Source organism: Triticum dicoccoides, chromosome 5A (genome assembly GCF_002162155.2).
Source record: "Triticum dicoccoides isolate Atlit2015 ecotype Zavitan chromosome 5A, WEW_v2.0, whole genome shotgun sequence".
Lineage (NCBI taxonomy): Eukaryota > Viridiplantae > Streptophyta > Magnoliopsida > Poales > Poaceae > Triticum > Triticum dicoccoides.
This window is the reverse complement of record NC_041388.1, coordinates 167583488-167593289: the sequence shown is the minus strand read 5'-3', so window position 1 is coordinate 167593289 and position 9802 is coordinate 167583488.

Sequence of the window (9802 nt, the reverse complement as noted above, 5' to 3'; positions counted from 1 at the left end):
TTGTCAGCCTCCGCTACCAGCGCGGAACGCAGTTTGTGAGAGATACTGCGAAGCCAGTCATCAGCGTCGAGAGGCTCGACGGAGTGGTGGAACGTGGGTGGATGCAATTTGATAAAATCACTGAGTGACACCACGTTAGCCCTCTGATGGTGTGCTGTATTCTGTTCAATACGCTCCAACAAACGGTTTGTCTCCCACTTGTTTCTCTCAGCTTCCATCATCACCTCGGCTAGTGAAGGAGGATGAGGCAGATTTACATCCCTGGCTTCACTGCCTTCGGCCTGCTCTTGAGAAGCAGGGTTAGCGCGCGTGTTGACCATCCTAGGTAAACAAGACAATGATTTAGTCAGGATGGTAAAATTCCGACATAGGATTCATAATGTAAGAAATAACTCGGAATGCAAGATGATCATCCGTATGACATGGTAGATACAGAAACTGCTTCTTTTATTCCATCGTCATACACACCATACAGGGTTTAGTACAAGACCAAACAAAGTACTATTACGGTGAAAAGAGGATTACATCTCATCGGAGGCATTCCAAGCTCCTATACATTATTTTTCTACACCTCCGGAAGGAGTACAAACTAGGTCATATCCCACGAGTCACGCGGGACGATAGACGACACAGCTAGTGCGAACTAGTGATACTACCACTAACTCAGACCGATCCGTAGTAGTCCTCGTAGAAGTCACCTCCATAGCCTGGGAGCTCAACATGATCATCTGGAAACAGACGGTCTCGCGGAGCTTGTGGACCATAGGGGCTAGGATGAGGCCTTGGACCAACAAACGGTGGCCTGCGGGGACCGCGAGGTGGGGTGATGCCTCCTACATCACACCAAACCATCACGTCTGGCAGAGCAGATCTCACAGGATAGAGATCGCGCATATCTGAATATCCAGCTTGCACCGCCGGTGCGAACTGAGTCAAAGTGGCCCAGTGGTCAGCACGGGTGTTGAAGAGCTCTAGCCTTAAGGCCCGATTTTCACGGTCCTTATCCTCGAGCATCTCAGCAGTGGTGCGAGTCCGTGAATCCTCCTGAGTGGGGTCAGCATAGATAGCCTGGAGATACCCTTGTGCTCCCGGAAGTGATCCTGGCATATACCGGAAATCAGAGTCCCGAAATATACCAGATCTGACTCGCATAATGGTCATCATAGAGTAGGCGGCGTCCTGCACAGCCATCTCAATGGTAACCCCGAGTCCATAAGAGCAGTGAAGAGGCTCGGTGGATCCAGGATAAGATGGAAATATCCTGACAGTGCAGAGATACTGGCTTTGATTAAAATCTCGGAATTGCTCTTCGACCGTGTACTCAGGATACCAGCGGTATCCAGCCTCAGTCATTACCCTGACCAACTTAGCAGTATGGCCGGGTACATCTAGGCATCGAGTCAGGCGAACCACTTGATTGAGGTCGCGAGTGGCCATCTGGAAACACAATCATAATGCAAAGGCATTAGAATTTCTAGCAAAATTTCGGCAGCATAACAGCTGTAAATGCTCAAGAAGGATTTTGAGACATTTGACAAAGGATTTCATACACACTCAACATCATCATATCAAAGTTCTGAATCCATTCTAACAACATAATGTGGTAGTAGAACTGAACTAGGCTTGTATCCATCAAACTTATAAGGTACTACTGATTAGTAACACGTGATCCTGATAGAGAGAATAGGTCCTAATTCCTTAACCCCCGGTGGAAGAATGGACTGACTCAGATCAGAATGTCATAAGGTATAAGGAGTAAAAAGAGCCTTACGTTCCATCCCACAAACAATTCCCCTACATATAACTAAAGAATTTCTAGACTCAACATCGACCAGTTGGCTTGGAGAACCTACAGGCAGTCCGGCTCTGATGCCAACGCTGTCAGGACCCCGACTCGATGTCACATCGATCTAGCTGGTAACACCTCATATCACTTTGCGGCCTCACGCACGGTATCCCCACGGGTGTCGTCTTACCTTTTCCCGGGACCGTTTGCGCCTTTTGGCTCACGTATATGATAGTGTCGCTAGCATCCATATGATAAAGAGCCCGGGCTGACATGACTAGTCGCAAACCCAAAGTGGCACAGACTTACAGGGACAGGCATCCATGACCCAGCTTCGAACGTGTCGGTCATCAGCAAGTGGGTCCGGGCTGTAGCACTGGGCTAGCAGGACTCCGGTAAACCGGGCTGTAGCGGGCTAACAGGACTCCGGTACTCAAAGCATGACATTTCCCCGAAGGGACAGACACAGGAACGAAGAAGGACACATGCCGGCCAGCCTAAGTGTTCCAGAGCAGTAGCAAGCTACCATGGCTCAGCGGTAACACTAGGAGACATTTCCCGGTAAGAGAGGCTACTAAAGATAAACAACTAGATAGTCAGATCCCACACATACCAAGCATTTCAATCATACACACAATATGCTCGATATGTGCAAATACAACGAAGCATCACAACATGACTGTACGACACAAGTACTTATTTAAGGCTCAGGGAGCCATACATAACATACACACAGGTACGGGTCTCACGACCCAACATACAAGTCATACAGTCATACAAACCAGCAGCGGAAGTAGCTTGTCTGAGTACAGACAACTAGTAAAATAAAAGAGGCTTGGGAAGCCTAGCTATACTACAAGGTCCTTCACAAGCTCAGGGTCACCACCTGGGTCTTTAGCCTACTCGTTGATGTCAACGTCTACATAGAACCCATCAGAAGGGGTTGCAGCGTCTTCTGTAAAAATGTAGATTATAGCAACATGAGTACAAAGGTACTCAGCAAGACTTACATCAGATCCTACATACATGCATAGTATCAAGAAGGGTTGGTGGAGTTATTGCAGCAAGCCAGCTTTGACTCTTGGCTAGGCTATCCTACGATACTCCAACTTGAAATGGTTTTGCGCACACGAGTCCACTACTCACCACTTCAATACACTACCGAGGATCCACCTCCGTCTTCCTACGGAAGAGCCATCCTCGGCACTCACTCTTATCTTGAGGCTTTTAGTAGTTTCCATTTACTTGTCTATGAACTGTATAGGCAACCAAGTAGTCCTTTACCGCGGATGCGGCTATTCGAATAGATCATGTTAACCCTGCAGGGGTGTACTTCTTCATACACGCTCTCACCACTTATCGTCGTTTACACGACATGTACTCGGCAACCTTCAAGCGAAAGCCCAACGTGGGTGTCGGCCACGGCCTACCTAATCACCTAAGCCTCCAGTCCAGGTTTATCGCCTATTCAGGTTCCATCCGCAGGGAGTCCGGCCGAGGTTTCCCATACGGCCCCGAACGATGTGAACAGGGTTCCCGAGATACCTAACGGGTATTCGGTACACCCGGCCACGTACCTACCGCATCACAGCCCACCCCTACGGTCAGCGCTGTCCACGGCCTCCAGTAGGCTACAAACACCAGAAACTACTTGCAACTCCTGGACGGAGAACTAGGGTGAGTAAGAAGCCGAGAGGGTCCATTGGTTTCGGGCCCAATGCATGGTAGTAGCTGATTCTTAAATCACACATACAGATCTCAGTGCTTAAGGTCGGTTTCAATGAAACAACCCACCATGTACTCCTACATGGCCTCTCATCGATACCTTTACCAAATCGTGTTCACCACACCACTCTCATTACCGACATAATCATTTCACTCTAGCCCATCACCCAGATGAACCAGACCTGACACGACTCTAAGCATAGCAGGCATAGCAAGGTAGGAACAACACATACATATGGCTCAATCAACTCCTACACATGCTAGTGGGTTTCATCTAGTTACTGTGGCAATGACAGGTCATGCAGAGGAAATGGGTTCAACTACCGTAGCACACAGCAGTTTGAAACGCATTGTCTTAATGCAGTAAAAGAGAGCAGGAGCGAGAACATGGGATTGTATCGATATGATCAAATGGTTGGTTGCTTGCCTGATGGTTCGATGCACTGATACGGTTCTTCGTTAGGGTAATCACGGTATTCCTCGGAGGCAGAACCTGCCGCAGAGAGCACCGATACACAAACATTACCAAACAGTATGCAACAATATGATGCATGCATGAGACATGGCAAAATGAGTGTATTGGGCTAATGCAACTAAAACCAGAAGGGTTTGAACAAATTTGAATCAAGGATTCAAATTTCAAATTCAAATATGGCCTTTTAAAGTGCTTTTCCTTGTTCTGCTTAAAACATCAATTTAACTTGTTTGATCATGCATGAAAATAGTACAGATGGATAGATTGGATTTTTCTGATCATTTTTCATATATAATTTGTCCAATTTGGAATTACAGAATAAAAGTTATGAATTTTTGAAGTTTAAATAATATTCTGGAATTTCCTGATTTAAATTAAATCCAGAAATTATAGTTATTGCGTCAGCATGACGTCAGCATGACGTCAGCGGTCAACTGCGGCTGGCTGAAGTCAAACCTGACGTGTGGGGGCCACACGTCAGTGACAGGGGGGGTTTAACAGGTTTAAATTAATCCTAATTAGGGATTAGTGGCGCTGGGGCCCACTGTCAGTGTCAGGGGGGGGTTGATTAACGGTAATTAGCACTAACTAACTACCTGTCCGACAGGGCCCACGCGTCAGTGACCCTGGGGGGTCAAACCTCAGGTCGGACAGGTCAAACCCGCCGGCGGCATGACGCCGGCGAGGCCCGAGACGGCGGCGAAAGTGCTTTTTGCCATTCCGGCAACCAAATGGACGGCGGAAGGCATCTACGTGTTGCTGAGGTTGAGCCGCGACTATTGGTGGTGGTGGTTGGGCTCGGGGTGGCCGGAGTTGACGGCGGCGAGCTCGGCTGCGGCGGCCGGAGTTCGGGTGCGGTCGGAATCGACGTTGCAGGGGGCTTGGGGAGGCGTTAGTGCGCGCTGCGTGCTCCTGGTGAGGTGGGGAGCACGATAGTGCGCTCGGTTGGGTGCTACGGTGACCGTGGCCACGACGGCGACATCGCCGGCGGCGTGGAGCTCTCGGCCAAGGTGGGGCTAGGGCCTAGAGGTCGAAAGAGACCAGGGGAGAAGGGGGAAACGATCCGGGGGCTCACCGCGGGGCTGCAGAGGTGGTTAGCGGGCTCGGGGACGCGCTGGAGACGACGAATTCGACGGCGACAATGATCGGAGCCCGAAGAGGGGAACGGCGACGTGGCGGCGATGCAGGGCTTCCGGGGAGCTGTGGAGCGGTGGGGAGGAAGAGGGAGTCGAGGCGGAGCTCCTGAGCTAGTCGGGGGAGCGAGGGGTGGTCGGAGATGGCTGCTATGGCGAACGGCGGCGACGGTGGTGTTCGGCCGTGAGAGAGAGAGCGAGGGAGAGGAGGGAAGAGTCGGGAGAGAGTGAGAGAGAGCAGGGGGGGATCGGGACGGCCTGCGGGAGTCGTCCACGCGGCCAGGAGCTCGTCGGCAAGCAGGAGGTGGCCGCGCGGCCGTGCGCGCGCGAGCACGCAGCAGCTTCGGGGCGAGGGGAGGAAGACGACGGAGGGCTGCAGTGGTGGGCTGGGCCGGCTGCTGGCTGGGCCGCACAGTGGAGGAGCCCAGGTAAGTTTTCCCCTTTTCTTCTGTTTCTGTTTTTATTTAATATATCTGCAACTTTGTTGAATTTAATAAAATACCTAGGCAAGTTCAAAAATCACCAAACTATTCCTGGCCCATAGTTGGATTATTTCCAACATGAAACATTTTAGTTTGGAGATATTTGAGCATTTAAATATTTTATATTATTTTAAATGCCCAAATTCAAATATTTATGATTTAATTCAAAAACCCTAGGATGGCCTAGGAAAATGTGCACCATTTTTGGCAGAGGTTCTGAACCAAGACAAAAATGATGGCATTTTAGAAGGGCATTTCAGGTTCATTGAAAAATTATTTTAGTAACCCTAGTTGGTTTCAGAGGGGACTGGGGGTTCTTTCATCCCCATTTCAAGTTTCTGATGAAAGAATAAACATGATGCAACACTCTAATGCATGACTAGCTAGGGTGTGACACGAAGAGACTTGCAAAGATAACCAATCATACATAAAAGAATTCATAGAAGATTCAAATATTGTTCATAGATAGACTTGATCATAAACCCACAATTCATCGGTCTCAACAAACACACCGTAAAAAGAAGATTACATCGAATAGATCTCCATGAGAGAGGGGGAGAACTTTGTATTGAGATCCAAAAAGAGAGAAGAAGCCACCTAGCTACTAACTATGGACCCGAAGGTCTGAGGTAAACTACTCACACTTCATGGAGGGGCTATGATGATGTAGAAGCCCTCCGTGATGACGGCCCTCTCCGGTGGAGCTCCGGAACAGGCACCAAGATGGGATCTCGTGGATACAGAAATTTGCGGCGGTGGACTTAGGTTTTTGGCTCCCTCTCTATTCGTTTGGGGTACGTAGGTATATATAGGATGAAGAAGTACATCGGTGGAGCTCCGAGGGGCCCACAAGGCAGGGGGCGCGCCCTAGGGGGGCCCACCCTCGTGACCGCCTCTCTGATGCCTTGGCGTAGGGTCCAAGTCTCCTGGATCACGTTCGGTGAGAAAATCACGTTCCCGAAGGTTTCATTCCGTTTGTACTCCGTTTGATATTCCGTTTCTTCGAAACACTGAAATAGGCAAAAAACAGCAATTCTGGGCTGGGCCTCCGGTTAATAGGTTAGTCCCAAAAATAATATAAAAGTGGAAAATAAAGCCCAATATAGTCCAAACCAGTAGATAATATAGCATGGAGCAATAAAAAATTATAGATACGTTGGAGACGTATCACCTCCTGCTCCGCCCGCTCCGCGGCGATCTGCTCCTCCGCCTGCAGGTGCTCCTGGAGGAGATGGTGGTTGTAGGCGGCGTCGGCCTGCGCCTCCCGGAACTGCTCCTGACGCATCTGCCTCACACTGTCCATATATTGGGCACGGGCCTCGCCGATGGTCATGGTGCAATGCACCGGCAAGGATGGCGCGGAGGAGGGGGTTGTTGCCGGATCGTCGACTACCATGTTATCCGTTGGGACGTCGTCGTCCTCCGGCTGCCTGCCGGCCAGCCGGTCGGCAGCAATGGCTGCCATCTCGTTGTGGTCCATCGTCCGCCCGTCCCGAAGAGCGCTAGAGCGCGAGGAAGCCACGGTGGGCAGTAGTGGTGTGGACAGGAGAAAGGGAACAGATGCGGATGACTGCGGCTATGGCCGGCGCAGCAGTTTATATAGCAATGGTGGGTGGGCGGAGGGACGAACTTGTGGCGCCGTAGTAGCCGCCTCGGCAATCGCATATCTAATGTGGGCGGCATATGGACAGACGGGCGGAACTTGTGTCGTTTGAAGGCGGAGCAATCGCCTGCACCGGGAAGCAGGGCAGGCGGCGCTGACTGTTTCGGGCGGAAAGCGCGCGCGGGCGAGGAGATGACTTTACTTGGAGAGGATGACAATGGGGACCCACCAGGTCCATAGCCTCACGTACGCAAGTGCCTCCTTATTTTATATATATATATATGTATAAAACTATACTCCCTCCGTCTAGGTGAATAAGTCGTATTAGAAGGTGCATCACGACCTAGGTGCAAGCAGATTGGTGGAAAAGAAGAATATTTCTCTCTTCTAAACACAACATTTCATCACAACAGTTAAGAGGATGCCTTATTAGCTACCCATGCAGGCCATCGTAATTGATAGCATGCAAAGCGCTTTTATTTCTTGCCTAATAACCGCATGGATGTGCTGGATGCATTGGTCCTTGCCCGAGCAAAAAAAGGGAGGAAAGGGGTTTCCACGGGAGACAACGAGGCAGAGGTGGAAGCACTCGCTGGAGTTATTTATTTTGCTTCCCCTGGTTTCCTGACATCACGGTCCCACACCATTGTCAACCTATGTAGTACTAGTCAATAAACGAGAGAATTGCACAAGAAGCGGCCGACAGCTGGGACCAAGCAGCTCGAGCAGTATTTGTGTTTCTGAGGTGTGAGCACTTCAGAGTTTTTTGATGTTTAGCCCAGATATTATTTTTTCTCCTCTGAACAACAACGAAAACATCGCTGCAGGTATTAGCTGGGCGGGCTGTGGCCCGTCTAGCCCAGGCCAGATATCCAGCCTAGATATTAATTTTTTTCAAGCTGAAAATGGCTAGCCCAGCTATACTTTTTTTAGGAATACCCACGCAAGGTCAAGTTGTTATTCTCCGCCCCGCTGGGCTGCAAATCTTTCCTAGGAGGGATGCATTAGGCTTAACAAGAAAATGGGCTTTAAGAAATAATAAATGGGATGTAATTATAAAAACTGGGCAGTAACTATAAAAAAATGCACCAAACACGTGATTACTTTACAAAATATTATTTTTGGATATTGAAAATCTTAATTTCATTAATTGTTGCGAGCGCAATGTTTCGTTGAATTTTTACGTAATATAAATTCATATTGAAATTATATTTAATCTAACTAGAAATTTCGGGATAAAAATATTTTGGATCCCATCAAAATGTGGGAAATTTTATTGAATTCTGTTTTGAACGGTTGGTTGAAATGGGCTGTACTTTTAACAAACTGTAAATGGGCTGTAGTAAATTCCATTAGAATTCAAAAATTGGCTACACATTCTTACAAATGTCAAATGGGCTATAAGTTCTCTGCCACACACTTCTGGCCTTACTAAGTTGACGCGTCCCCTAAAAAACAGAGTTGACGCGTATGCAAGGCTTTGTCAACTTATAGTCAACACAAAGTTCTAGCAGCAGTGGCCGTTGGATGTCCATCCAACGGATGTCGTGCTTCTTCTTCAATCTCGGATATTCTAGCTTCACCCGCCCAAAAACTGATTCCTCCCCCTGACATCTGGGGTGCACAGTTTTGGAAGCTGACCTATGGTCCTACTAAGTTGACGTACCAAGGGCTGTGTCAACTTAGTCAATATAAACGATTCTAGCTACAGTGACCGTACGATGTCCATCCAACGACCGTAGTGCTTCTTCAACCTCTGGTCTTCTTGCTCCAGCCGCCCAAAGCAGCGCAGGTCGTGCCGCCTGCTCCTGCTTCCCACGGCCGGCTGTGCTACCGTGGAGGCCTCACCGCCCCCTACTATTCCCACCGCTGGCCAGGCCCTGCGGCGACGGCAGCCTCACACCGCAGCCGAACGAGTGAACCCTCATACTCCTCTCCGCGTGGGCATCCACAGCTGCGTCTTCACCGGCTCCGTGTCGTCCCCTTCCTAGGCCTCGCCGTCTTCCACCACCCTGGTGCTCTCGGCACGGCGTGGTCAACGTGGAAGGAACGACTTCCATCGGACATGGACTGTACGTGGAGAGGCTGACAGCTGGGTCCACGGTGGCAGCAAGGAAGTGCCTCCTTATTACGCAGAAAATAATGATTCCTCCACCTGACAGCAGGGACCCACCGGACGGGCCACCAGTACTTTGCGAAAAAATTGTTTCCCCCTGACTGTTGGGACCCACCGGACGGGCCACCGTATTTCACGAAAAAAACATTTCCCCCGCTGTCAGCTCGGACCCACCGGAAGTGCCTCCTTATTACGCACAAAAAATGAATACTCCCCCGGCTAGCTGGGACCCACCATGCTGGGAGGCTGACTTGTGGGCCTACTAAGTTGACGGGGACGAAGGGCTTTGTCAACTTAGTCAATATGAACGATTCTAGCTCCAGTGACCGTACGATGTCCATCCAACGGCCGTAGTGCTTCTTCAATCTCTGGTCTTCTTGCTCTAGCCGCCCAAAGCAGCGCCGGTTGTGCCGCATGCTCCTGCCTCCCGTGGCCGGCTGTGCTGCCGCGTAGTCCCCTTCCTAGGCCTCACCGTCGTCCAC